This window comes from Pseudonaja textilis, chromosome 2 (assembly GCF_049901715.1).
Source record: "Pseudonaja textilis isolate UNSWEBS1 chromosome 2, rPseTex1.2, whole genome shotgun sequence".
Lineage (NCBI taxonomy): Eukaryota > Metazoa > Chordata > Lepidosauria > Squamata > Elapidae > Pseudonaja > Pseudonaja textilis.
Genome location: NC_141991.1, coordinates 55476082 through 55491302, shown reverse-complemented (window position 1 = coordinate 55491302; position 15221 = coordinate 55476082). Strand labels below are relative to the sequence as shown.

Below are 15221 nucleotides of genomic sequence, written 5' to 3'. Positions count from 1 at the left end.
CTGATGTTCACTGTTTTTTGGTTCCTGCATTTTTCCCTATTGACTGTTACTGATAGTCGTTATTCTTGGATTTGATGTTAAGTCTGTTACTGAATTGTTTTTGATACTGGACTTTGTTATTTGGATTATCCCTGGACTGAAAACTGACTGCTATAACCGTGTATGACTTGGACTGCTTGTTGGACTTTGCTTAACCGTTTACTGGAAGTAAAAACCTACATTTTACTATACAGTATATCTACATCTCCCTGTGTGCACTCATTCTCCTAACAGGGAATTACCTCAACAGTGACCTTCTGACAAGCAAAGTCAAACAGAAAGCCAGATTCACTTAACAACCATGTTACTAACTTAACAACTACAGTGATTCACTTAACAACTGTGGCAAGTAAAATAATAAAATGGGGAAAAACTGAGTTAACAACTGTCTTGCTTAGCAACAGAAATTTTGAGCTCAATTGTGGTTTTAAGTCAAAGACTTGCTAACATTCAATTTCTAAAATACACCTATTGTGGAAAAAAAACAGAGCGTATAGTTATAAATACATTTTATAATTAGTATATTCATTTAAAAGAGAAACAATCAATTACAGGTGTCCTCATTTAATGACCACAATTGGTAATGGCAACTCTGTCACTAAGCATTAACATCAAGACCATGACAGACATATAACCTCACTTCCTCTGCAGTCATTAAATGAGATATCACAGGAACACAATTTCTCTGCTGGCTTTTTCTTGATTTTTCTTGTCAGAAGCCAGCTGTGAAATGTGCAGATGACAATGACATGACCATGTGATACTGATTGATCATAAATGCCATTTGCAAAGCACCTGAATGTCAATCATGTGTCCATGGCAATCTGCAGCCGTTGTAAGTGCAAGGACTGGTCATACAGTTACTTTTTCAGCACATCATAACTTTGAATGGTAGTAACTATCTTATTCTATTTGTAGTTTAATATCAGCAGAAAATCACTTTACTGATTTTCAGCGGCACATTTTGGCAAAGTGTTAAGAGGAGTTGTAGAAGACTTTGGGAGACACAAGTTTTAGATTACTCACCCTGACTCAGTGATTAAACAACAGCATCATAACATCGCCACCATGCAAGCTATGCCAAGAGATAATTAACTTGCTTAAGGACATTTTTTGCATTCTTAACCAAATAGGTTTTGAACTGTAAGATGGATTTTCTCAACCTCCCTCCCTTCCTTCCCTCCCTCTCTCCCTTCCCAATTCACACATAGGTGACTCTGGGAGGCTTACAAAATATGAGTGTCACAACCAGTTCAATTCTTCTTTTAATGAAAGTTTTATTTTCAGTTTTTCCACATTTTTAAAGAAATGATTGATTCCAGGTTTTCACATCTCCATACTGTCATAGTTTAGATTACATATTCATCTTTCACATTTAGTTCACATCTTACCTCTACTTTACATATTTTCTATGATTTTTCACAAATACTTTCCTCAGGCTTATTTATAAATTTTCAATTCCTTTCTTAGCCTATTTCTTTTGGCTTATTCATTATACTTATACTTTTATCTGTCATGATTACAATTTCATAGCATATTCTCATTTCATCATTTCAAAAATTCCACCTTAGTTCAAACATTTTAATACAAAAATTTCCCCTACAAATACCAGTTAGAGTGTGCCACACCTACAGCTTATATATCATCTAATGAATTCCCTTTTAAATCCCAATAATCATTTAACTTGATTATCCCCTTAAACATTTATAACAGTCATCTTCAAAAAGCTACCTAACATATATAGCTTTTAGATCAGATTCTGCATGTTTTCCCCTTCAATTACATCAAAAACATTTATAATTTCAAAAAGAAAAATTAATCTATTCAATTCATCGCAAAACACTGATATTGAATTCATTGCAACAATTCCCATATTTCATTTCAACTGTATTTTATAATTTCATTAGACATAGTTATTAAACTTAACATAATTTATCTTTATTCTTTCTTCCATTTCCCACTCCCCTACTTGTAATCTCATTACAACACTTCGTAATTCATTTCACTTATATTCTATAACTTTACAAACTTAGATAATAAGTTTATCATAATTTCTCTTTTATCACAGTAGTTCCATTTATCTCTATATTTAATTTAACAAAAATCCAGTATTCCAATAACAAAAAATATCAGTTCCAATCTTTCATTTTAATAATCTATATTTTCCTACTTTCTAAATAGTTTGGTATTTCTAATATATTTATACTACACCTTAACACCTTGCAGTATCCTCTTTCTCAATTCTTAGTTAACCATTATCTCTATGTCTTTTAAATAAGCAATTTCTTTTCATTTTTGTTCAATTTCCATATTTCTTTATTTCCTGGTTCTGTTTTTTATTGTTTTTTCCCTTCATTTTCCCCCTTTTTACACTCCAATTTTTATCCCCCTCCCTTTTTAAGACCTCATTCTGCAGTTCCCTTTCCTGCTGTTTCCTTTTACTTTGTTTGGTTTTCAAAATATTCCCCTTTTTAATTACCTCCTCAAATCTCATATTTTTTAATTCCCATTCTTTTCCCTTTTCACTTTAAACCTTGTTGCTCCGATTGCTCATTAAAAATGGCCTCTTCTTTAATCAACTACTCCTCTTCTTCTGACACTCCTCGATGTTCTTCATACTCTGAAATCGCCATCTCTAAAAATTGTAAAGCAAAGACAAATGATTTGCCTCTTTCTTGTGGCTTTTCTTTCATGTTTCTCAGTTCCATTTTTAATTTCGAAAAAAGTTCTGCTATCCTTAACCACTTCTATCCAGTGATTTAATTCAGCCAATCTCTAAAAAATTTGTTTCCAACAATTAGCTTTTATTAATTCTTCTTTAGATTTTTCAGTTCCATCAAGTAATCCAATAACCATAAATTTATGTTTATGCCAAGATTGCCAAACAATCCCAAATCGAAATCTTCCTGCTTCTTCCCCCGCCCCCAAAAAAGTTCAATATTCCACGTTTGCTTTCCAGGGGCTATGTTTTGTTGTAACAAGATTTCACTTATTTTGTATCTAATCCAGCCTTTGAAAGATCCAGGTTATAGAAATTCACGAGTAATTTTTTGCCACTAGATGGCAATCTCTGTTCTATCCAAATTCCACCCTTTTTCTCCATTTTTCTCTCTTTAGGGAATCTAAATCCAAAGTTCCAATAAGTGCAGATATCAGTTAATATATTTTTGTTTTTCCTTTGACACGTTCAAGTTCAGCTTTAAATTTGCCTATTTAGTGTCAAGATAATATATTCTCCAATTTAAACAAATATCTTCTTCAGGCATCTCTTTCAGTATTCAAAGCCACTTCCAGCTGTCAAAAAAATTTTTTTTCCCTCACTATCTTTGTCCACCGCTTTAATTAATTCTCTTTGAAATTCTTTAAAATTTAATTTTGGGATACCTTGTATTCAGATGTTGCACTAGATTAGCCCATTTATTCAAGCTATCCTCTTCTTCACCGCTCCTGCACAATCTTATCCCAGCTAGCTCTTCCTCTTCAGGGTGGCCATTTTAGACCACTGCTACAGCCTCTTCGGAGGGGAGCGTTTGCCAAGCCAAGAAGGGGAGATGCAGCTCCCCTTGACCCAGCTGGTGATTTCCCCTTTCTTCACCAATCCTACAGAGTGGCTCCGGCCCCAGATGCAGTCGATCCAGGCCCTCCGACAGGAAAGTATGGATCAAAGCCACGGACGATTGCGGTCTTCAGTCTATCAACGAGGATGACATCACCGGAAGTCCCACAACCAGTTCAATTTATATAACCTAATACACTAAAACCAAATAAACCATATTCTGGTGCAGAGGACAGTGCTATATACTACAGCCTTATTTCGAACATGAAATAGTGTCACTTTTCTTTTTCATTATATCCAAAATATAACTGAAGCGAACTGGACCAGCAGCACATCACACCCGAGCAAAAGCAACTCCACAATTTTATATTCTATTCAATGCACAGCTCACATAAAAGAACCCTATTTAATAAGCTCAATGAACCCAATTTTGTTGTGAAAGAAACCACTCAGGACTAATCTCCACTATGTTTACCAGTAAAAATAAACATTTGCCAATTTAGCAAGCAAGATATAAACTAGCAAATACACTGTGGTCTATATACACGCCACAAGTAATGGCTTCTATTCAAGACTCTGGCACCAAAACTAAACAGTAACTTTCCACTTTCTATGTATATGTTAAAAGAAAAACGGTGCACTGCATGGCAAACAAGTTTCTCATCTGAATATCCTGCCATGTTCATACACAAGTTATTATTAACTTTGAAATTTCTCTCCCACTTTCCTGTTTTATCCCTTCCCAGCACCAAAAGTTAGTAAATGCTTGTCAACAGGCACACTACCTGTTACTTCAAAGAAGGCAAAAAATTTAGAAAACAGTGTAGTGTGCTTTCTTAGATTCCACCATTTACATCAAGAGTTGATTATGCTGCAACTCACACGTGTGAGTATGTTGTCTGCAACACTGCCAAGGGGTATGTACAAGTCCTAAAAAACCTTTAAAAGCTTTCAAAATCTCACAAAATATCTTTGAGATATTTAAACCTCAGGGATATTTTGTGAGATTTTGACAGCTGTTGCTGAATGCTCTAAGAACAATATATGATAGCATATATATGGTATATCAATGAATGGAAGCTTACTAGATGATTCAGCACTGACCAGAGAGTAACATATGGATGGATAGTTAGAGATAAATATGTAGGATATTTATTTATTTGTATCCTGACTTTATTATTCTTACAAACTCAAAGCAGCAAACTTATCTAACACATCTTCCTCCTCCTCTTTTCCTCACATCAACAAACCCGTGAGGTGGGTTGGGCTGAGAAAGCATGACTAGAGGCCTGAAGTGTCATTGGTTTGGCATATGAATAGATGTGCACTTTCGTAAACAGATTTTTGCCTCATGTTAATGGCTAAGAAGCCAAATTATCTATTATAGACTGGCTGATGCAATAAAGCTGGATCTTAAAATTAAGGGAATTCTAGCAATCAATCCTAAACTGAAAGTTGCCAAGCTTGAAAAAAAAAAGTCCTAGATAATGATATAAGCTTTTAAATAAAGAGCCATACCCCAGGTTTCCAAATTTGTTGCCTTGTCTGGTTTATGGTGCTGAGAGTATTTATCCTCAGAATACTTTTCTTTGTTTCAGCAGATATGGGCAGGGACACAGACTATCTCTCAAATACCTGTGCTTATAGCCCTATTCATCAGCTTTCCTTGCAAAATTCTGGAATGTTAGACAACATGATGAAATACAAACAAATCACAAGAGATAATGTGACATATTATTTGTCTATTGTAATATTACATCAGTGCAGCCGTATAGCTACAAACGCACACAACACAAAGTTTTGCAGTCTAGATTTAATCATTTCTAAGAAGCAGAGTTAAATTTCTCCATCTATTTGACAATACAGTTCTACCTAGTTCCTCAGGATTCTATGATTATATTTAACTGCTAGTCTGTAAATGCTTGAGAGATCTTTTTCCCTTTCACACATGAAAGTGCATCTACATTTGTATTTTTTTCCTTAACCCAATCAATACTTTCCTTTCTTGTGCCATAATTGACAGTTATATACTCTAAAAAGGCAGTTGGAAAACTTTTGATGTTGTCATAATTGATTTCTGTATTTAAAAGGTTCTTTTAGATGAGGTTTTTATTCTGAAAACCACTGTGAAAACTCATGAAATTTTATTGGTGATCTAGAAAGCTATTATCCCCTATTTATAATGCTCTCATTTTTTTTTATATCCTTACCAGAAAATCAACCTTCCATTAAGGACAAAATGTTAAATATTGTACTCACATAATGTTAAGTGCTAGCAGCTATCAATGTGGAAGCAAGAGTACTGCATTGTTCTGTATACAAATTCTAAATAAAAATGATTTCAACAAAACACATTGGCAGGAATGAAGTGTATTTCCTTAAAGCATTAAAGCAGGTACATTTTCCAGAGGTATTTTCCAGAGATTTTATAGGCTATTTCATTCCCAGATTGTCCAATTATATATCCACATGTATAGAAAACACTTCTAAGAACCACTGAGGCCAATGTATTGAGTCTTCTAGTGTAGTTGATTTAATTCTTCCAGGAATGTCCCAAAGGTGCTTTTTCAAGAGGCAACTGGACTTTCTGGTTTTTCTTTGAAGACTTTCACTTCTCATCCAAGAAGCTTCTTCAGCTCTGACTGGATGGTGGGAAATCAAAGGATTTATACTCCTTGCAGACAGCTGGTTATTTGCATTCTTTTAGCAAGTAATTAAGGTCACCTGAAGGTTTATCTGTTTCATCAGGGTCACCTGAGTGGTGCAAATGGGTGTGGAGCCTTCTTGGAACTGTTGAAAGGACTGTGTTGTAGATTGGAGACAGATAATGTCATATCCCTCACCTTCTGTTGAGAGAGGGCTTTAAATTTTGACACAGATGGCCACTTCGACCCCTCTTTCAAACCAGCGGTTCTCTCTGTCCAAAATGTGAACTTTGCTGTCTTTAAAAGAGTGGCCGTTGTCTTTTAAATGCAGATGGACTGCTGAATCTAGTCCTGATATGTTTGTTCTCCTTTGTTGTGCCATGAGCTTATGAAGTGGTTGTTTTGTTTCCCCAATGTACAGATCTGCACATGGCTCACTGCATTGTACTGCATATACCACATTGCTAAGTTCATGTCTGGGTGTTTTATCCTTGGGGTGGACAAGCTTTTCCTTAGTGTATTCTTGAGTTTGAAGTGTGTATGTATATTATGTTGGCTGAAGATCCTCCTGAGCTTTTCCGATATGCCTGCAACGTACAGAATGACAACACTGCTTCATTTATTGTTCTCTTCATTGTCTGTTATGGAGGAGCTCCTGTAGGGTCTTTTCTTAGATTTGATGAAGGCCCACTTGGGATAGTCACACGTTCTGAGGGCTTCCTTGATGCTTTTTTGTTCTTTTTCTCACATTTTGTTGGTAGGCAGGCCTACCTTCTTTGTTGGTAGGCAGGCCTTCAGCTTGGTGATGTAGAGTTCTGATGACTCCCATTTTGTGCTCAAAATGGTGAGAATCAAAATGTAAATATTGATCTGTGTGAGTGGATCTTCTGTAAACTTCATTGTTAAGTCTTCTCTCTTCCTTAATGCATATTGCACAATCCAGGAAGGCTAGACTATTTTCCTTAACCCCTTTCCTTGTGAATTTGATGTATCTGTCTACAGATATGTTTGGTGAACACTTCCAATTCCTGTGTTTTGATCTTGACCCAAATATCATCCACATATCTATACCAGTGAGTGGGAGGAATTCCTGAGAAGGAGCCTAGGGCTTTGGTGTCTAACTTTTCCATGTAGAAATTGGCTAAAATTGGGGACACAGGTGAACCCATAGGGCAGCCGTGTTTTTGTCTATAGAAACCTTTATTGTATTTGAAATAGGTAGTGGTCAAGCAGAGGTAACAGATTGTAACAGATAATCAGAGTTGGAAGAGACCTTGTAGGTCATCTAGTCCAAGCAGGAGACCCTACACCATTTCTGACAAATAGCAGTCCAATCTTTTCTTGAAAGTCTCAAGTGATGACACTCCCACAACTTCTGAGGGCAAGCTGTTCCATTGGTCGATTGTTTTCACTATCAGAAAGTTTATCCTTATTTCCAGGTTAAAAGGTCACTGCACATATGTGGTCAGGCTGAGGTTGTCTCTTATCTCCTCTCTTATCCCAGATAAAATATAAAATTAAATGTATTGTGGGCATTGTTATTTATTCATTTGTATACTTCCTTTTCATGCTTAGACAAGAAAATGCCCAGGCAGGCAAGGAGAACCCTCAAAGACAAGTTCCATGAATTTATTTGAAGCACCTTCCTGCTTCCTGATTAGTTCTCATACCAGAAATTATATAGTTTTAAAAATAGTTTAGAAGTTAACGTTATAAAAGAAGGGTTTGCTACACACATAGTATATCTATTGTTATCTATTCTGAGTTGCCATGACTCAAATTTCAGACAATTCTACCTGGATGACTGAGAATCTTCACTGACATATTGTCACACATTTTGGGGAAGAAACCCTGAGGTTGGTGTGGGAACACCTCTAAGAATTTTAGGAGTTGGTACTTTCCAATGACTCTCTAGTTATTTAGATTCCCCTAAGCAGTGAAACATCTAAAATCCCCAAGAAAATAAGTTGAGTTGCCATGACTCAACTTTCAAACCAATTCTACCTAGATGTTTGAGAATTTTCACTGATAGACATCTATTATACTTCTCCAATCCCACATTTTAATGTTTGATGGGAGATCAGAGAAAAATACTTTCCAAAACTCCAATATTCCCTGCTTAAAGAACATAATAAGGCTTTTTTGAGGCTTTGTGATGATGAAAACATCACAAAACTAATTCTGTTTAGTTGAATGGTTAAGACTTGTAAATGAAAAAGATATCTGATTCTTTTTAATTTCAAATGCCTATGGGAAGGCCTTCCACCAAATGTACAGTACATGCAATTGTGCTGCCCACCTACACATGTATTAATACTTAATCTCTTATAATCTCTTCCTCTCCAATGAACATAGAAATATTAATTTCCTTCTTGCTACCAATAATTATTCCAGTACTGGGATAAGCATTCCGAAGGATGCAGGAGTGGGAAAACAGGAAAGTTGAATTAAATTATAAGCAGTCATGGTCACATGATTTTCCACTTGGTGACTATGTCACTTTGCTGGTCCAAATTGTGATTGTTAAAAGATTACCTGTATACATTAGAATTAAATCATTTCTAACCTTATACTTCTATAAAGCCATTCCATTTTGGGACTAACATTACATCTTGTGTTAACAAATTATATTCGTTAAATATCTACTTTGAAATGTGCTACTAGTATTTATCCATCTTAATCTTCAATGGTTCAGCTTTACTGAAAGATCCTGGGCCGTAACAATTAATTCCCAAAGAGAATTAATTATTGACTACATGTCACCTATTGATATACCTTCCTGCCTATTCACCAAATTATGTACACTTTTATAAACTTTTATCATGACATGCCCTTGACTTTTCAATACAGGGAAAAAGTTTCTGCCCTTTGGGGCATAGTGGGAAAAACTGTTCATAATACTCCAACAATATGCCCATCCCACTCTTCTCACTTGGCTACTTACACTGTGTGCAGAATAAACTCAAAATAGAGACACAAACATGATGTTGCCAAATTTTGCTGCAAGCCCCATTTGAAAATTACTATGTTACAGGAATATACTCCCAGGTTTAAGTGAAGTAGTGATTATTAAAGGGTTAGGAACAGGCTAGGCTAGTTTTAGATGAGTATAATTTAATAATAATGATTGTTTGATATGACAAAATCATTATCACTTGCTGATGGCTGCAGCTCAAACTTCTATGAAGAGATTAACTACCAATGTCAAAACTTGGTAGTGTAAAATAGAAATCAGTATTTATTGTAGTCTTCCACTTTTGCCGCATGACATACAATATTAGGACTAGACAAAGCACTGGGAAGTGTTTACTCATTAGAGCAAGTACATTCTTTGGTAGGGTCTATAAGGTTACCCAGTTGTCTGCCTGTGCATAGACAAAGAATGTTCCATTGGGATAGCCAATGAAGTGTCTGTGCATACATAACAAGTGCTTTTCAAATGCTATGTACAGCCCTAGATAAATATTTAAGTGCAAGGGTTTGCACAGTGTTAGTGAACTTTATTTTCTTACTTAAACTCCGCCAGAAATGAATCTCTACCAGCACAGACTCTTGGAGCAGGATGACTTGTAGGCTCCCAAAGACTCATGGTGGAGTTTGGGGGAGAGAAAGAAAGACTTTTGCTGCTTTCCTTGTGTGCAGTCAAAAACAGAAGAAGAAAGAAGCAGAAAAAAGCAGTTCAGTGGCCTGGCCAGGCGTGTGGGGCAAGTTCCCCCCTCCCCTCATTACTTCATATTGTTCACAATGCAAGCGATGCAAGCCTTGTGTTCCCCGGGCCATGTGGGTGGAGCAGCCTTGTGTTCCCACGCAGCCTGGATTAATTACTTTGGGGGGTGTTTTGGGGAGATATTTCTCTGTGGACCACCACAATTTTCTTGCGGACCACCAGTGATCCCCGGCCCACTGGTTGGCGACCATTGCTGTAGATCAATGTACAACAAACTACATTTCTTTTGCTTTATGGTATTCCATTTTAAACCACAGGAAAACTTATTTCATAAGTTTTATTATTATTTCACTTTAAATTATTGTCTTTAGATACCAAAAAATGTTAAATAGGTTGAGAGGATGGAGAAGACTGCAAAAGTTATGACTGAATGTAATTCAGGAGATCCTTAAAAAGAGGTGAGAGATTTAAAGAACAAAAGGCAATGTTTTGCCAACTATTTTTGCTTTTGCCATATGTATAGGCATATCTAAAGCAAAAATAGTTTGCAACAATAGAAAACTATGGTACAATGAACTGTACTGATTTAAACTAGATTTATCCATATTTCCTTTTCTTCTCCTATCATATACCTTGCATTTCTTACTCCTTTTCTGCCCTTTGAATAACATTGCTTAACTTAAAAGGAGTTAACATTGTGGATGTTTATATTTGAGAAACAAAACATTGTTTTCCAAACATTTGCTATTCCTTCCTTTTTCAAGTTTATGTTTCAAAAAGTATTCAGATTTACATATTTTTTCTCATGAGTTTCTATAAGAATTAGTTGGAATTTGTACTATTACATAAATATAATGACAACTACTCTTATCTATGCTTAGAAACTAAGTAAAAGCTTCTTGAGCCATGAAAGCAATTTTGAAGCATGTTTATTACAGCGGAAATATAGTGACTTCATTCTTATTTGTTTATAAAGATAAAACAATAATCCACATCCTTTATAGTGCTTCAAAACTTAAAACCTTGCAACTATAATATAAAACTTACATTGTCCTAATAAAGCTATTGCCTTTGGATTTTGAAATTTTTTAAAGCAAATTTACTTATTTATTTAGTATTTTGCCTTTATTATTTTTTCATATACAACTCAAGGTGGTGAACATACCTAATACTCCTTCCTCCTCCTATTTTCCTCACAACAATAACCCTTTGAGATGGATTGGACTGAGAGTGAGTGACTGGTCCAAAGTCACCTAACTGACTTTCATGGCTAAGGCAGGACTTGAACTTGCTTTCTAGCCTGAAGCTTTAACCACTAGACTAGAATTATTTTAAATAAATAATTTGGATTTTTTTTTTGCACAGTAAATGTATTTCAAAATATATTTTAATTTTACTACAACATGCTTTGTGACCAACCTTGTGCATTCTGTGATTCAGTGGAAATTTCTGATGCTCTTATAAATGTTAGATTATATACAGAAACAGTGTCTGTTTTTTACAAGGGACAGACAATGAATACAAATTTCCATCAGTGAATAACTAGTAACATGCATGTATCTACTGGCTTAAATTAAAATGCACATCAAAATCATTATTCAACTGTTCCATGAGGCAGGCCTATATTAGAGACTATCAAAAACCTAATGGTGGCTATTCTATGGAAATTTATTTTACCTAGTTTGTTTGAATAAATAGTTAAATTATTTTAGATTATATCTTAGATCAGTGCAGTTACAAATACAGATTATGGGATTACTCTGTTTGGTCTTTGAATATGATCTCAATATAAACACTCTAAGCCTATAGTTTTAGAAAGTAAAATATCACAGGTGAGCAAGTCTGCTTATTCATTGAAGTATGCATTATACAGCAATAGAATCCAAATTACCTCAGCTTTCCCAGAATTTAAACAGCCCTGAATCTTCCTTGGGTTTTTCTCTGTAGTTCCAAGAAAATGTTTGAACAAGAGATACAAAACAGCTAAACTGATCAAAGATCTGACTGTCATTAAGTGAAAGTAATCAAAGCCTTTTCTACTTCAAAGAAAATTTATCCAAGAGTAAGATTGCAAAATTAACAGCGAGTTAGAACCTGTATTTTAGTAGCATCAAGGCCACTGCTTGGTGACTTAGTATAGTTCTTTAAGGCCAGCCACCTTGGATTCCAGTTTTAACGAATGAATGTAATATTGATGAAATTAACTTTGGCTTTACCATTGTAAAACCACAGATAAATATGCTACAATATTCTTTCTTTCTAGCCCAGCAGCAAATGTTTCAATTAAATATTCCTTCCAGGGCAAGCTCTTTAAGTGGATTTAAGATCTATGGCCACAAGAATGTATTTCTGGGTGAAATTTTCAAATCTACTTCAGCTGGTACTTAGGACCTGGTTTTGACAGCTATCATTATCTATGGAAGACCATTTACTGAAAAAAGTCAGGAAGAATACAATCTTGTTTTTATTCCTGGAACTCTCAATTCCTTTTGATAGTATCGACCACATTATTCTTTCTTAAGATACTGTCTGAGATAGCTACGAGCATTAGAGCTTTGTGAGGATTCCATTCATACTTGGTTACTCTTGTAAGTTTTATGCATTATATCAAGTGATATATGGTCCAAATGGTATGCGTTTTATCTCCCATATTTAGCATCCACATAAAATAACAGAAATAGAATCAGTTTGGTCTAGTGGCTAAGGCATCAGACTAGAAATTGGGAGACTGCGAGTTCTAGTCCTGCCCTAGGCATGAAACCTGGCTGGGTGACTTTGGGACAGTTACTCTCCACCAGGTTTGCTGTTATGGAGGAAATAGGATACACACACGGGGGGGGGGGAGGGGGGGCTACCGAGTTTTGCAGGGGTTCGGGAGATGCTCTAAACTAAGATTATGCACAGTTCAGAGAACCCCCAAATTCCACTCCTGGCTGGCCCTGCCCAGGCCACCCCTCCCAGGAGTCCCTGTGCAGCCCATTTTGGACGCAGGTAAGTGCAGGGTGTGCACAGAGGCTTGGGGAGGGTAAAAAATGGCTTCTCAGAAGTTTGGGAAGGCCAAAAACTGACCTCCAGACAGCCTCCGGTGCCCAGGAAGGCCGTTTTCGCCTTCCAGAGGCTTGAAAAAAGCCTCTGAAGCCCGGGGAGGCAAGAACATCCCCCAGTGCAGGAGCCCAGCTAGGCCACACCCACCATAGCTACACCCACCCAGCAACCAGGCAGAGAACCCATTGCTAAAATTTTTGAAGCCCACCCTTCTGTGTGTGTGTGTTTGTGTGTGTGTGTGTGTGTGTGTGTGTATGTGTATTAAAGTGCAGCAACATCACTATGTTAATGATATACTCTCACATTTAAGTGAGGCAGTAGAAGTGCTTCATCAGAGTCTGGCCATTGGAATGGATAAAATTAGCTTCCCCAATAAAGTGAAGCCAATTGCAAACAACATGGAAGCACCTTTAGTGAACAGTTGATTAATTTTAGTGCATGGAGTTTAACCTGTTCTGGGCTAAATTGTATTTCTATTAAGGAATTATGCTTATAACCTGAGAACACAAGTACCCTTTAAACTCTATTTGACTAAAAGAGCTAAAATTCAGTGAACCATGTCCCAGTGATCCTCTACTTGGGTTTCTATAGCATCATATATATTAGTGTATATTATCTTGTTATTGAAGTTAATTTATAACATTCATGTTAATACAGATATTATGGCAGGTGAGGACACAGAATGCCAGTGAAAAATTCACTTTCAGGCCTCAACTTACTTCAAGTCCTAACAGAAAGAATAAGTAGCAACCTATGGAGGATTTCAAGAATTGGGCCCAAATAGTCTAACCAATTTAATCCCCAAAAGGCCTTGAATACTGAATTATGGCAGATGGCTATTTGAGTAGCACACTTTTTAGTAGCAGCACACAAACACACACTCTAGTTTTGGAAGTCCTACAAAGACTGGCCTGACAATAAATCATTTGAAATGAAATGAATGAAAATATCATTTCATTCTCTCATGAAATCTCCCTTCACCTTATATTCATTTTGTGTTGTTATATTTAAGTAATTTCTATTCCAAAATCCCTTCATATTATCATACAACATTCTTTTAACCAAAGTATGTTAAATGTGACATATTTTAAGTTATCCATTTATGTAATATATTATAATTGCTTTTTATGTTATATTGCCTTAGGAATCATTCCTAGGATAAATTCTGTAAGAATTTTTAGTTTGGAATCAAATTCAAATATATTAATTCAAAAGATATTTTAATCACATTAGCTGCCACATCTAACATAGTACTTATTTAAACACTTTGTATTCTTGAAAACTAAATGTGTCTTTTTATAGATAGTTAACAATGTGAATTGCTGTTTTTGAAGGAAACACAATATTGTGCATTATATTACTTTTTTCCATCACCATCATTTTTATAAATATTTTATACAAAAAAACAACACTAGAAAATAAGACTATCCATCATTTTCTAGACAATTTCTTCTAAATCAAAGTCATTTAAACACATCTCTTTGAAGGTCAACTTCAAAGCACTTCACATTATTTTACTGCAGCAGAAGAAAAGAAAGAAAAGAAAGACAGCAGATGTGAGAATTAGTTCAGTTACAAACTATTAAGAACAAATACAGATTTGTAACTCTCTCAGATCAGGTTTAATATATATTGCTAACATCTATGTGACTGGCATGATGTTTAATCTTTGAAAAGTCAAGTAAATAATATTTAAACTAATACTTAAGTAAGAGTAAAAAATAGCTAAAAGTCAAAACCAGCCACAAACTCTTGTATGTTGAAAAGAACCATTTCTTCTGTGCCATTATGATGTTTCCACAAGGAAGAGATCATGAAACCAACAATAACATAGTTGTAAGAAATTAACATTAGACAAAACGCTAAAATTTTAATCTAACATCAATTACTGATTTCTATTTCAGACGGTTTTTTTGTAGTGGCTATTTAAAAATAGGCCTGTTGAATGGAAGGGTGAATTTATCACTTTTCTACTGAGTAAAGGGGAATTCTCTCAACTGTTCTGTAAAAGCAAACTGATATATTAAAGAATATAATTTCTTTGTTTAAAATGTATGATGGATACTTCATGGATTACATGCATTAAACCAGTAGCTTTATTTTATAGTCACATTCAAATCTAAAGGATAAAAGTTAAGTTGGATTTAACAAAAGCTACAAAGATTTTTTCTAAAAAGTGAGAAAGCTATTAGTGGCTACTCAAGTAACCAAAATTCCTATATTGAGACTCAGTACTTATCAAGTCATCTTGCTTTGTTTTGTGAAGCAT

General features: G+C 35.4%; 2 protein-coding genes across 5 annotated transcripts in view; one reads left to right on the top strand and one right to left on the bottom strand.

Annotated features, from left to right (window-relative positions):
- CNBP (CCHC-type zinc finger nucleic acid binding protein) overlaps positions 1-15221 on the top strand; it is a 549700-nt gene that overhangs the window by 264572 nt on the left and 269907 nt on the right. The gene's annotated exons all lie outside the window — the stretch shown is intronic.
- Positions 1-15221, bottom strand: part of VGLL4 (vestigial like family member 4) — a 97545-nt gene that overhangs the window by 33416 nt on the left and 48908 nt on the right. The gene's annotated exons all lie outside the window — the stretch shown is intronic.